This window comes from Symphalangus syndactylus, chromosome 15 (genome assembly GCF_028878055.3).
Source record: "Symphalangus syndactylus isolate Jambi chromosome 15, NHGRI_mSymSyn1-v2.1_pri, whole genome shotgun sequence".
In the NCBI taxonomy this organism is placed as follows: Eukaryota; Metazoa; Chordata; class Mammalia; order Primates; family Hylobatidae; genus Symphalangus; species Symphalangus syndactylus.
In genome coordinates this window covers 110,578,042-110,590,978 of record NC_072437.2, presented here as the reverse complement: position 1 = coordinate 110,590,978, position 12,937 = coordinate 110,578,042, and positions in this window count along the sequence as shown.

Here is a 12,937-nt window from a genome sequence, read left to right as displayed (position 1 = left end):
TTGCTGAAGTTACTTATCAGCTTAAGGAGATTTTGGGCTGAGATGATGGGGTTTTCTAAATATAAATCATGTCGTCTGCAAACAGGGACAATTTGACTTTCTCTTTTCCTAATTGAATATTTATTTCTCTTTATTTCTTTATTTCTTTCACTTGCCTGATTGCCCTGGCCAGAACTTCCAGCACTATGTTGAATAGGAGTGGTGAGAGAGGCCATCCCTGTCTTGTGCCGGTTTTCAAAGGGCATGATTCCAGTTGTTGCACATTCAGTAAGATATTGGCTGTGCGTTTGTCATAAATAGCTCTTATTATTTTGAGATACGTCCCATCAATACCAAATTTATTGAGAGTGTTTAGCACGAAGCGCTGTTGAATTTTGTCAAGGGCCTTTTCTAAATCTATTGAGATAATCATGTGGTTTTTGTCTTTGGTTCTGTTTATGTGATGGATTATATCTATTGATTTGCGTATGTTAAACCAGCATTGCATCCCAGGGATGAAGCCAAATTGATCTTGATGGATAAGCTTTTTGATGTGCTGCTGGATTCGGTTTGCCAGTATTTTACTGAGGATTTTCGCAGCGATGTTCATCAGGGATATTGGTCTCAAATTCTCTTTTTTTGTTGTGTCTCTGACAGGCTTTGGTATCAGGATGAAGCTGGCCTCATAAAATGAGTTAGGGAGGATTCCCTCTTTTCCTATTGTTTGGAATAGTTTCAGAAGGAATGGTACCAATTCCTCTTTGTACCTCTAGTAGAATTCAGCTGTGAATCCTGGACTTTTTTTGGTTGGTAGGCTATTAATTATTGCCTCAATTTCAGAGTCTGTTGTTGGTCTATTCAGGGATTCAGCATCTTTCTGGTTTAGTCTTGGGAGGGTGTATGTGTCCAGGAATTTATCCATTTCTTCTAGATTTTCTAATTTATTTGCATAGAGGCATTTATAGTATTCTCTGATGGTAGTTTGTATTTCTGTGGGATCGGTGGTGATATCCCCTTTATCATTTTTTATTGCGTCTATTTGATTCTTCTCTCTTTTCTTCTTTATTTGTCTTGCTAGCGGTCTATCAATTTTGTTGATCTTTTAAAAAAAACCAGCTCCTGGATTCATTGGTTTTTTTGAAGGGTGTTTTGTGTCTCTATTTCCTTCAGTTCTGCTCTGATCTTAGTTATTTCCTGACTTCTGCTAGCTTTGGGATGTGTTTGCTCTTGCTTCTCTTGTTCTTTTAATAGTCATGTTAGGGTGTTGATTTTAGATCTTTCCTGCTTTCTCTTGTGGGCATTTAGTGCTATAAATTTCCCTCTACATACTGCTTTGAATGTGTCCCAGAGATTCTGGTATGTTGTGTCTTTTTTCTCATTGGTTTCAAAGAACATCTTTATTTCTGCCTTCATTTCGTTATGTACCCAGTAGTCATTCAGGAGCAGGTTGTTCAGTTTCCATGTAGTTGTGCAGTTTTGAGTGAGTTTCTTAATCCTGAGTTCTAATTTGATTGCACTGTGGTCTGAGAGATAGTTTGTTGTGATGTGTGTTCTTTTACATTTGCTGAGGAGAAGCACTTCTTACATTTCTGATGTGAAAACTGTTTAAACACTATGGCATCCTAGTTTAAAAATTACATATTGAGTGGTCCAAACAGACCGTAAAGTTTTCAGAAAGCAATATTCATATCACGTACATTGAAGTTAGTTTCGACTGGATATTATACGATACTGCTTATTTAGGCAAGATAGTGTTTTCTTTTAATATTGCAATGTGTGATGTACTAAAGAACTTTAATGTTGAAGCTTTAAAAAGACAGAAATAAGAGAAACCCAAACACATTCTGACTGGCTGTAAAAGTAAGAATAAATAGTACTTGCAAAGCATCATAAAATGGATATAACAGCAAAAAAAAAAAAAAAAAAATGGGTAGAAATGTTATCGTTGATTTCTCTTTGTTTCCTCAAGGAGGAAAAATAACACTTTTATCATGGTTGGGACATAACTTCTAAAGAAAAACAAGTTTAGAGCTTTCTATGTATTTTCTATTTCTTTCTTTAGACAATGTTACCACGTGGTCTGGTCTAATGCAGCTGTGACACATACACATACACACACATCACCGACCAGGATATGCTGTGCTATTGCTTTTGCTTCTTCGTGTGAATATTGAAAGGCCACAGGGTCACCTTCAGCTCCTTGGACACTGGCTTCCTGTGTGTCCTGCTGTGCATATAGGGCCTGCTACCGTGGTGTTTCCTCTGAGTCCCACACGCTGTGCCATTTTTGTACGAATTGAGCCAGATATTTTCTACATGGCATCATGGTCTGCCACTGGAATTTTACACTGAAAAGTTAGCAATAAGCATTTTACTACTCATTATTATTTATATGTTGCTATGTAATAAAGCACCGCAAAGCTTAATGACTTCAAATCACAGCCATTTTATTGGGTATGATGCCATGAGACAGCAATATGGGCAGGATGAAGAAGAGAGAACTCGTCCATGATTGACATGGTTTTGGCTGGGACAGCTCAGCTGGACATAGTGGAACCCATTGTCCTCATTTGCACGTGGGGCCTGGTACTTGCTGTTGGCTGGAATGCCATGGGTCTCTTCCATGTAGATTGTGTTTCTGCCTGTGGCCTGTCACTCTCCCGTCTCTCTGTGTGGTTACCCTCCTTAATAGGAGATTCCGGAATTCTTTATTCGGAGCTGAGTTCCGAAAGGGAAAGTAGAAACTGAAGACCTGAGCTCAAAAGTCCTAGAACATAACTTCTGTGACATTTCATTGATCAAAGCAAGCCACGTGGGCAACCCAGATTCAGGAGTTAAAGAAACAGACTTCACCTCTTGACAGGAGGGTGGCAAACACCTTAGAAAACGCGCATAGGCATGACCATTGGTGGGCAGTTTTCATCACTGTAGCACACTGCTTTTATGGGAGATGTGCAGTGGCCTTTGAAATGAACAGCTGTACCCAATATCATTTTGCTTTGAATAAGGCAGGAGCATGGATTCTAATTTTTCTCCCAAGTATTCCCTGAAGGAAAAAAATTTATATATCCATTTGTGGTTATAATGTTAAATTAGTTTTAAAAGTTTACAATTTTGATATAATCTCTTCCTCCTCAAGTAGCTTAGCTGGTTAATTCAGAAGGACTAAATGCATCTATTTCTATTTTTCTCCCTGTTTGAAAATAGACAAGTCACCTGTACTAATTTTCTATGATAAGATGTGGAGACTAGGTTATATATCTTTGCAGATAAGCACGCTCAGAACTGAAAGAATAAAGTTGAAAGTATGTTGTTTCAGTAGGGAACAGTGGGAAATAATTAATAACCCACATTAGTTCTGTGTGTTGGAATGTTGTTGTGGGGGTAGGAGAAGTAATTATTTTGCAGTTAAATTAATACAAGTCTACTTCCTGATGCTTCTGCTACAGTAACTTCTTTTTGTCTTACCACCTCGAATCCATGTGTTTTGTGATGTGCCATTATCTTGCTTTAAGCTCTTCAGTTTCTTCCAGTGGCTGGTAGAAAACAGTGAAAATTCCTTAGTGTGACATTTATGAGCCTTGCCTGGTTCCAGCTGTCACTCATCATGCCCCACCTCACGGCCTGTGCCCCAGCCAATCAAACTGCCTGTAATTTTCTCAGATGGCAGTCTGGGTCAGACCTGCAAGGCTGCTCGTTCAGTGCTCTCTGTTGTAGCTTCCTTTGGTCCCGGACTTCTTTTACTCTCCCACCTCCCAGAAAACTTGGTCCAAGAACAATGCTTCTCTCTTTAACCTTAGCCAATACTGAATCTTAAGTGAATCTTCTTTATAATCGCCTCCTCTTATGTAGAAGTGACTGTTTTATCCCATGTGTGCTAATTTCCAGACCTTCATAAGTTTTATCTTTGAAGCTATAGTATACTCCTGCATTTAATTACTTACTTATCTTTTTCTATGGCTGGACTGCGGTAAATATATCTTTATTTTTTTTTTTTCTAAATCCTCTCTTCCTAGGACAATGTCTGGCGCATGTTTGGTATTGAAGAAATGAGGCTTGCTGAATTAATGCACATATGCCAAAATCCCTTTTGATAGTGAGTCTTCCTAGTAAATATTCTAGACATGTTCTAAGACAGATGCATAAGTATTATCTCAGCATGGACTTTCCCTGTATGATTCAGAACAGATTACTCAAATATGATTCTTTGTTGTTTTTTTTTTTTTTTTAATTGAGACTGGAACCATGATGAGAAGGTGAATGTGATCAGTCTGAGGATGTGCTCGGCTAGATTTCTGCAGGGTAAATTTTCTCCTCTATGCCATAAAATAACCAGCAGACTGTTTAAGAGCCACCAGGAACTCCAGTTTTTCTTTCAGAAGTCTGTTAAGACATAATGTTTGATGTGCTTGCTTTCCAAGGCATACATTAGTTGAGTGCAATTATATAAAGGAATGTTGTACCCACAAGCCATATTGCACTGAGTATGTTCTGCAGAAATGTACCTTGATATGCCACATAACACCCATACACATTTGCGGGCCTGCACTCATTATCGATTGAAAACAATCTGATCGAAAAGTGACAGTCTCGATTGCGATTTTCATTTGATCTTACAAGTTATTTCCAAGGGCCACGGTGTTGGCACATTTTTAACTCCTGTGTCTCCTTCACCCTCTAAAACAGACTTAGCCCCACCTTTTCATGGAAAAGCACAAGACCCTCAAATCATTGTGTTGTCCTAACGGCTTTCAAAGAATTACTTCCTTCGAAGTTATTTTCCTCTTTTTTTAACTTACGTTTCTAAAGCTAGAGTCAGGATAGTTGATTCTGGTGCTGAAAAAAATCAGTTAATAACCATTTTTATAAACTTCTACACATTTCTTTGGTGTAGGGTTGGTGTCGTGGAATATTGTGCATTTGGAGGTTAGAAAGAAACTGTTTCACTTCTTTTTTTTTTGAGGCAGGATCTCACTCTTGCCCAGGGTGGAGTGCAGTGGTGCGATCCCGGCTCACTGCAACCACCGCCTCCCGGGTTCAAGTGATTCTCCTGCCTCAGGCTCCCAAGTAGCTGGGATTACAGGCACCCGCCACCACGCCCAGTTAATTTTTGTATTTTTAGTAGAAATGGGGTTTCACCATGTTGGCCAGGCTGGTCTCAAACTCCTGACCTCAGGTGATCTGCCTGCCTCGGCCTCCCAAAGTGCTGGTATTACAGGTGTGAGCCAACGCGCCTGGCTGGTTCACATTTTAAATATGCAACTTTTTAACCAAATGATTTGGGGCAAGTTTCTCCTGTTTTTCTTTTTTTTTTTTGAAATAGAGTTTCATTCTTGTTGCCCAGGCTGGAGTTCAATGGCACAATCTCAGCTCACCACAACCTCTGCCTCCCAGGGTCAAGCGACTCTCCTGCCTCAGCTTCCCTAGTAGCTGGGATTACAGGCATGCGCCACCATGCCCAGCTAATTTCATGATTTTAGTAGAGACGGGGTTTCTCCATGTTGGTGAGGCTGGTCTCAGACTCCCGCCCTCAGGTGATCCGCCAGCCTCGGCCTCCCAAAGTGCTGGGATTACAGGTGTGAGCCAACGCGCCTGGCTGGTTCACATTTTAAATATGCAACTTTTTAACCAAATGATTTGGGGCAAGTTTCTCCTGTTTTTCTTTTTTTTTTTGAAATAGAGTTTCATTCTTGTTGCCCAGGCTGGAGTTCAATGGCGCAATCTCAGCTCACCACAACCTCTGCCTCCCAGGGTCAAGCGACTCTCCTGCCTCAGCTTCCCTAGTAGCTGGGATTACAGGCATGCGCCACCATGCCCAGCTAATTTCATGTTTTTAGTAGAGACGGGGTTTCTCCATGTTGGTGAGGCTGGTCTCAGACTCCCGCCCTCAGGTGATCCGCCAGCCTCGGCCTCCCAAAGTGCTGGGATTACAGGCATGAGCCACCGTGCCCAGCCATTTCTCCCCTTTTTCACATGTTTTCTCAGCTATAAAATATTTATCCCTGTAGATCTCTGTTCACCTCGAAAGTCAAGATAAAACTTTCCATTTGCTTCCCAGTATATATTTGGACATTTTGCCATAGTGAACTTACCCATGCCTGTTTTTAAGTGTGTTCATTGGTATTACTTTGGAAAAGCAATTATCTTGCCATCCTCTTTGTTGTCTTCAGATTTCTACTCCCTATTTTTCATTGAGATTTTCTTCTGCCCTCAAGTAGTACATGCTCATCCATCTCCATTGCATATCAATAGGCCTTTGAAAATAATCCTAGCTATAAATCCTGACTATTAAATAATTCAGAATTATTTACTCATCTGCATCATCCTGATTTATATTCCTATGTTTCCCACACTGTGTTCAGTGGTAGAAACACATGCTAAATTATGCATGTACATTTTCTTTTTTCTTTTTTTTTTTAGACAGAGTATCACTCTGTTGCCCAGGCTGGAGTGCACTGGCACGATCTTGGCTCACTGCAACCTCTGCCTCCTGGCTTCAAGCGATTCTGCTGCCTCAGCCTCCCAAGTAGCTGGGATTACAGGTGTCCACCACCATGCCTGGCTAATTTTTGTATTTTTACTGGAGACGGGGTTTCACCTGTGGGCTGGGCTGGTCTCAAACTCCTGACCTCGTGATCTGCCCTCCTCGGACTCCCAAAGTGCTGGGATTCACATGTTCATTTTCCAGTCACTATTTACGCATTCTTCAATCATACTGCTTTTCTCAGCGTATACATACATAAAATGTTTTCTGTGCATCAAGCCTTATTCTAGGCACTGGGGATAGACTAAAAACAAACAAAATAGGATAATCTGTTCCCCTGCCCCCTTGAAACTCACGGTCAAACAGAAGAAAAATATATGAAACAAAAGAATAAAGTAAATAATTTTGTCATTTGAATAAACACAAAGATAGAGTGATATTATAGAACAAAATCCTTAACTACTTTTGGACAATGAGTAAGAGTTTTTAAAGAAATGCCATTTAAACAGATACTTTAAAAATAAAGAAAGATTCACCGAATGACAGGGATCAAGGAGGACGTATGAATAAGTAAAATTAACCTAGAGAGGAACTTAAGGAAGAAACGTAGATCAGAATGTGCAGAGCTTTGAAAGAGTCATTTTAAGAATGTTCTTACCTTTTCTGAAGGGTACTGGGAAGATACCGAAAAGTTTCAGCAGAAGGGTAACTTGACCTCATTTGTATTTTTAAAGAAATCATTCTAGTTTCTGTTTGTGGAGCAAGAAAAAAGAAAGATTGTTTGGGAAAGAACAGGAAGTGGGGGAAGATGGTGAGTAGAATTCTACAAGTAGGTTTTGCAAATATATGTGTAGAGCTAGAAGAAATATCTGGTACAGATATAAATTTGGGTCCCTTCAGTCTATCATTATTAAAGGAAAGAATGGGAGTAGGTGAGATTGCATTGAGTGTATATTGCATGAAGAGTGGGGAAAAGAAATTATGAGAAACTTCAACACTTTAAAATTAAGTAGAAAAGTAGGACCTGGTAAGGAACAATCAAGATGCAAGAATGATAGAGCTGTGAGGAACATCCTCAGAATGAGGTTACATTGTATGATGGGTGCTGTGATCACAGCCCTCTTTAAGGGTGGTCTCAACTGCCTGCAACCAATGACTGATCAATAGACGGATATGAAGGCACAGTCTACCCGTTCCAACTAGAACTTGGCCTTTATACAACTCTGAAGTGTTATTTTACCAGTGTCCCCATAGGCTGAAGCTGCGTCCAGCCCACTTTCTCTCCTTGTCCTACCATGCTTCTCTCTACTTTCCTAGGTATTGATCCCAAGAGAATTCCATAAAAGACATCCTTCTTGTTAGTATCCATCTGACATTCTCCTTCCCTGGGAACACAACTGGTAGCACATGGAAAACTGCATGTGTGTGTGTGTGTATGTGTGTGTGTGTGTGTATCTGTGTGTGTATGTGTGTGTATGTATGTGTGTGTGTATGTGTATGTATGTGTGTGTATGTGTGTTTATGTATGTGTGTGTATGTGTGTGTATGTGTGTGTGTGTATGTGTGTGTATGTGTGTGTATGTATGTGTGTGTGTATGTGTGTGTATGTGTGTTTATGTGTGTGTGTGTATGTGTGTGTTAAAAGAGTGTGCTAGATTGTGTCTAGTAATCTTGCACAGTCAATAAATAATGTCTGCAATAGGAACAAAGTAGTGATTCGCCCTTTTGTTTCAGTAGTGAATGCAGCTAAATTGGTCAAGTCATGCCAGCAGCAATGGAATTGGACTGTGTAGAGGAATAAGAGAGGGAGACTGAGGATGGGTAATGTTGACAATCTTCCTGAAGAGCTTAGGAGGAAACACAAAATCAGGACAGTGGTAACACATGTAAAATTTGTTTCAGGTGGAAGAAATGACATTGACTTTGGAATGTTCCTCCACAGGTGGCGGAGGGGCCATAGGAAAGACTGGCGTTAGGTTGACTAGAGGAGGATGCAGCACAGTTTCCTGTCTTGGCTTTTGTTTGTTTCAGGGAAGAAAGAGACAAAGATTAAGGACAGCAGAGGGAAATACAGGTTGTGTTTGTGGTGAAAGATTAAAATAGTCATTCTGAAGGGTGATGGGTTGAATTGAGAAAATAAACGTGGTCTCTTTTTTTTTAGGCAGCATCAGGGGTTCAGTTGAGAGTAATGACAATGAATTTATACGGCACAAATGTAGGCAATCACATGTTCTACTTGTTTTCTTGTTTAATATAAATGGCCATGCATTTTGGGTTGGTTGGTAAATGGTGTTTGTGATGAAAACATCTGTTTCCCTTTTTTTTTACTCTCTTAAGAAAAATACCATTTAAAGAAAATTTAAATTACCTTGCATTTGAAAAGAACACATCAATAAGCTTATATAAACATTTTCTCTGTTGGGGAATACTTCCTAATGAATCGCATCCTTTGTCTATAGGGTAAAAGGAAAGAACATTATCTGACTAATAAGGAAGAAGGAGCTCTTTGTGAATCTATAATAATAAGCATAGATATTTGTCAGGCTAAACTTACCTGGTTGAGCCTCTATAATTAGAATATGACTGATGAAGAGAAGAAATATTTGTATATAATGTAATGAAAGGCTTTGTAAAGTTTATTTGCATAGGGGATGTAGGTGGAAGGCTGGCTCAAATTAATCAGTATTATCTGCGGAAGTGATGGCATTCCACTTCGGAGAATAAACGACATGACATCCTGTGGTTCCTTTGAATTCTGGACATTACATGAAAGGGGACATATTATTGCTCTCTTAAATAATATCCGACTTGTAATTAAAAATGAATGTAGGGTTTAATGACTTCTTTTGTCTTCTTTTTTGTGCAGAGAAAACTTCTAAAGCTCATTTTTAACATTTGCTATTCAATTTATAGATTTATAAGCCTAGTTCTTCTCTAGGTCTCTTTCATTACTGAGATTATTTTATTTTTAAAATGGGAAATTGCAGCAATTATTTTAAGGGCTTATGAATTTTTTTAATCTTGTTTACAAATGTAAGACATTTTCAAATATTTTTAAATTTATTTATAAACCTTTATAACTTATTTTTTGAGTGCTTCAAATTTAGGACAGTAAATTATTTCTGCATATCTAAATAACTTTTATAAATCTAATTAATAAAAATAGTGACCCTAAAATGCATCTAGTTGTTCCAAAATAATATATAAATACTAAAATATCAATTTAAAATACCATGTCAAAATCAAGCAAATAATTACATATTTTAAGTTTGAAATTATGAAACCATCATTCCAATTCACTAGGAATTCCAAATGTAATATATTTTATTTCACTTAAGTTCTTTAGTGTCTGCATCTACAAACAAAATTTCCCCGATAATTTTATTTTTGTAAGAACAATCAATATGGTGAATCCAAACGCTTTGCCAAATGTTCCAATATTGTTTATATTAGTAAGAAATTTAAAATCAAATATCTGTTTCAAGTACTCAACTGCATATTAGATATTGTACCTTTAAAACTCACTCTCTGCTGGGCATGGGGGCTCATGCCTGTAATCCCAGCACTTTGGAAGGCAAAGGAGGGCAGATCACCTGAGGTCAGGAGTTCAAGACCAGCCTGGCCAACCTGGAGAAACCTTGTCTCTACTAAAAATACAAAAATTAGCCGGGCGTGGTGGGGTGCATCTGTAGTGCCAGTTACTCAGGAGGCTGAGGCAGGAGAATTGCTTGAACTGGGAGGGGAGGTTGCAGTGAGCTGAGATCCCACCACTGCCCTCCAGCCTGGGCGACAGAGTGAGACTCTCTCTCAAAAAACAAAACGAAGCTTTCTCTCATAAGCGAAGTTCTCTTAAACATTACACGTATGTAGATTTCCAACACAGATTGGATCCTTTCCAATGCCAAACTATCTTTACTAGGATTTCAAATTTTTAAAGTATTTCTATGCTTAATTGGAAACCCTGCCGAGGCTAAGGAGACGTGTACACATCATGAAAGCAACGACTATCTGGTAACTGAAGATACTCACAGTACCAAACACTTAATTCTAAATCTTATGCTGTGGGAGATCATGTCATCCTGCGCGACTATGATTTATTATGACCGGAAACCTTTGCCAGGATTTTGATCTTTTTAGATTCTATTTTTTTTTCTGAGCTACTAATAAAAACTTATGTAGAGCTTTTATGTTGGTGACCCTCGGACCTCAAGGAGGAAGTTATACCACCCATTCCCTGGAGTTACTTGGAACAGATTTTCTAATTCTCCTGTCTAATCACAGAACTCTGCCCTCCCACCTACATTGGTCATTTGTCTGTATGTCGAATGCATTATTTTAGCTCTTAAGAAACATATGTGTATTTTCCAACTAAACCGTAAAACTTCGTGGGAATACCAATGAATGCCTTTTCCATCTAACTTTAAAGAACTTTGAACTTCATAGAATTTTCTATTTTTTCGTGTTCTTAATACCACAAAACACAGGTATTAATATCATATGTATTGGCATTTGGATATCTCTTATAGCTTTATCTGACATGGGTTTGAAAATTATAAGGTCATTCTATTGGCATTTATTTAATTATTGCTTATGACATTTTATGTTGATTGAGCCCTACATTTTTGGCTTTTGGAAATAAAGACTGCTGTGATTTTGTCTGTAATGGTGCAAACACATTGTCATTCATTGACATATGAATGTACTTCAAGTTTAAAAGATGTCCTGTTTCTCTTGATCATCAGAAATCTCAGAGCTGACAGCACCAGGCATGTGTGTTTGTGTGTGTGTGACAGTGAGAGAGGGAGAGAGAGAGCGAGAGAGAGAGAGATTAAAAAACACCCCAGAACATAGTAAAGTGACAGAAACAAATTAAAGATGAATTAAATTTCATCCAAACTTTAAATATGGTCATTTTGCACCTTTGAGAAAGTTGGGTAGCTTATTCTAGGAAGACCATACTGTAGAAAGGATGGAATACCTGATTAGTACATTAACGTAATTTTGAAGACATGAACTGAATAAAGTACTTGATTCTAATGCATGATATGCAGGTGTATGTAAGAACTTTGCTAATAGTTGTCTTTTTGAAACAGTAATAGATGTTTCCACGTGTGCACAGGTATGTGCGAATATCAGAGATTAAAATAGAAATGGAACCAAAAAGCTGTGCCATCATTGAAAATGTATTTGTTTAAAGACTACGTGACACTTAGGAGGCATTTTAATGCAATATTTTATGTATGCAATTATTTACATATGTTTAAGTGTTTTTTATTTGACTTCCATAAAGTTTAGATTTGTCGCAATCTTATTTTTACCCTTGAGGGAAGAGAGAGACCCTCTCATATTGTTTTATACTGTTTTATACTCAGTACCTGTTTTAAGAAAAAAACAAGGAAGTGAAATCAAAGACAGGCAGCCCAGCGCCAGACCCAAAACCAGGCCTGGGCCTGCCTGGCCTAAACCTAGTAGCTAAAAATCAACTCATGACTTAGAACCCGATGTTACCCATAGATTTCAGGCATTGTATGGAAGAACATTGTGAAACTCCCTGCCCTGTTCCGTTTCACTCTGACCACCGGTGCATGCAGCCCCTGCCACGTACCCCTTGCTTGCTCAAATCAATCACGACCCTTTCTTGTGAAATCCTTAGTGTTGTGAGCCCTTAAAAGGGACAGAAATTGTGCACTTGGGGAGCTCGGGTTTTGAGGCAGTAGCTTGCTGATGCTCCCCACTGAATAAAGCCCTTCCTTCTACAACTCGGCGTCTGAGGGGTTTTGTCTGCGGCTCATCCTGCTACACACTTAGTAGTGTCTGAATCTTGGAAAGGAAGGGGAGGGAATATCCAGATACCTTAAACGGGGTTCTCGGACTTCTAATAAACAGTTAAAATCTTACACACACGGTATTTAAAGCATACAGATGATTCTACATTTGTCCTAACAGATCATAGTGCCATGAATATTTGTCCATTAACGAACATCCCTTACGTGTAAGAACATTTTGCCACTGCGCTTTTAGTTATCTCCTTTTCACCTACTGTCCCCTGGAATAGTCTCTCCCTTTCGTTTCTCAGGGGTCTTCTTGAGCCTGAAGCTTTTATTGGGCCTCACTTTTTGCTGCTTTGTTCCTTCGCCAGTTCTGGGCCTTTTTGCTGTGTCGACTACAGGTTGAAAAAAGGAGAAAGCGCAACCCCAAGCTACTGACCTATGAGTAACAAGGTCACCGAATTCCCCTTAATCCTGCTGGTCTGATCCCCCACTCTGTGAAGACCACGGCTGGGGAAGACCTAACCTTCACTCCAGCTCGCCTGAATTTGTCAGTCTTTGATGATGGAAGCCTGAAATGCAGACCTTATACCCTAACCAATTCTTCCTCGGCCAAAAAAAAAAAAAAACCAAAAACCAAACAAAACAAAACAAAAAAACACGGCCACCTCTTTATGACCAACCATAGTTTTGGTTTATGCCTTCA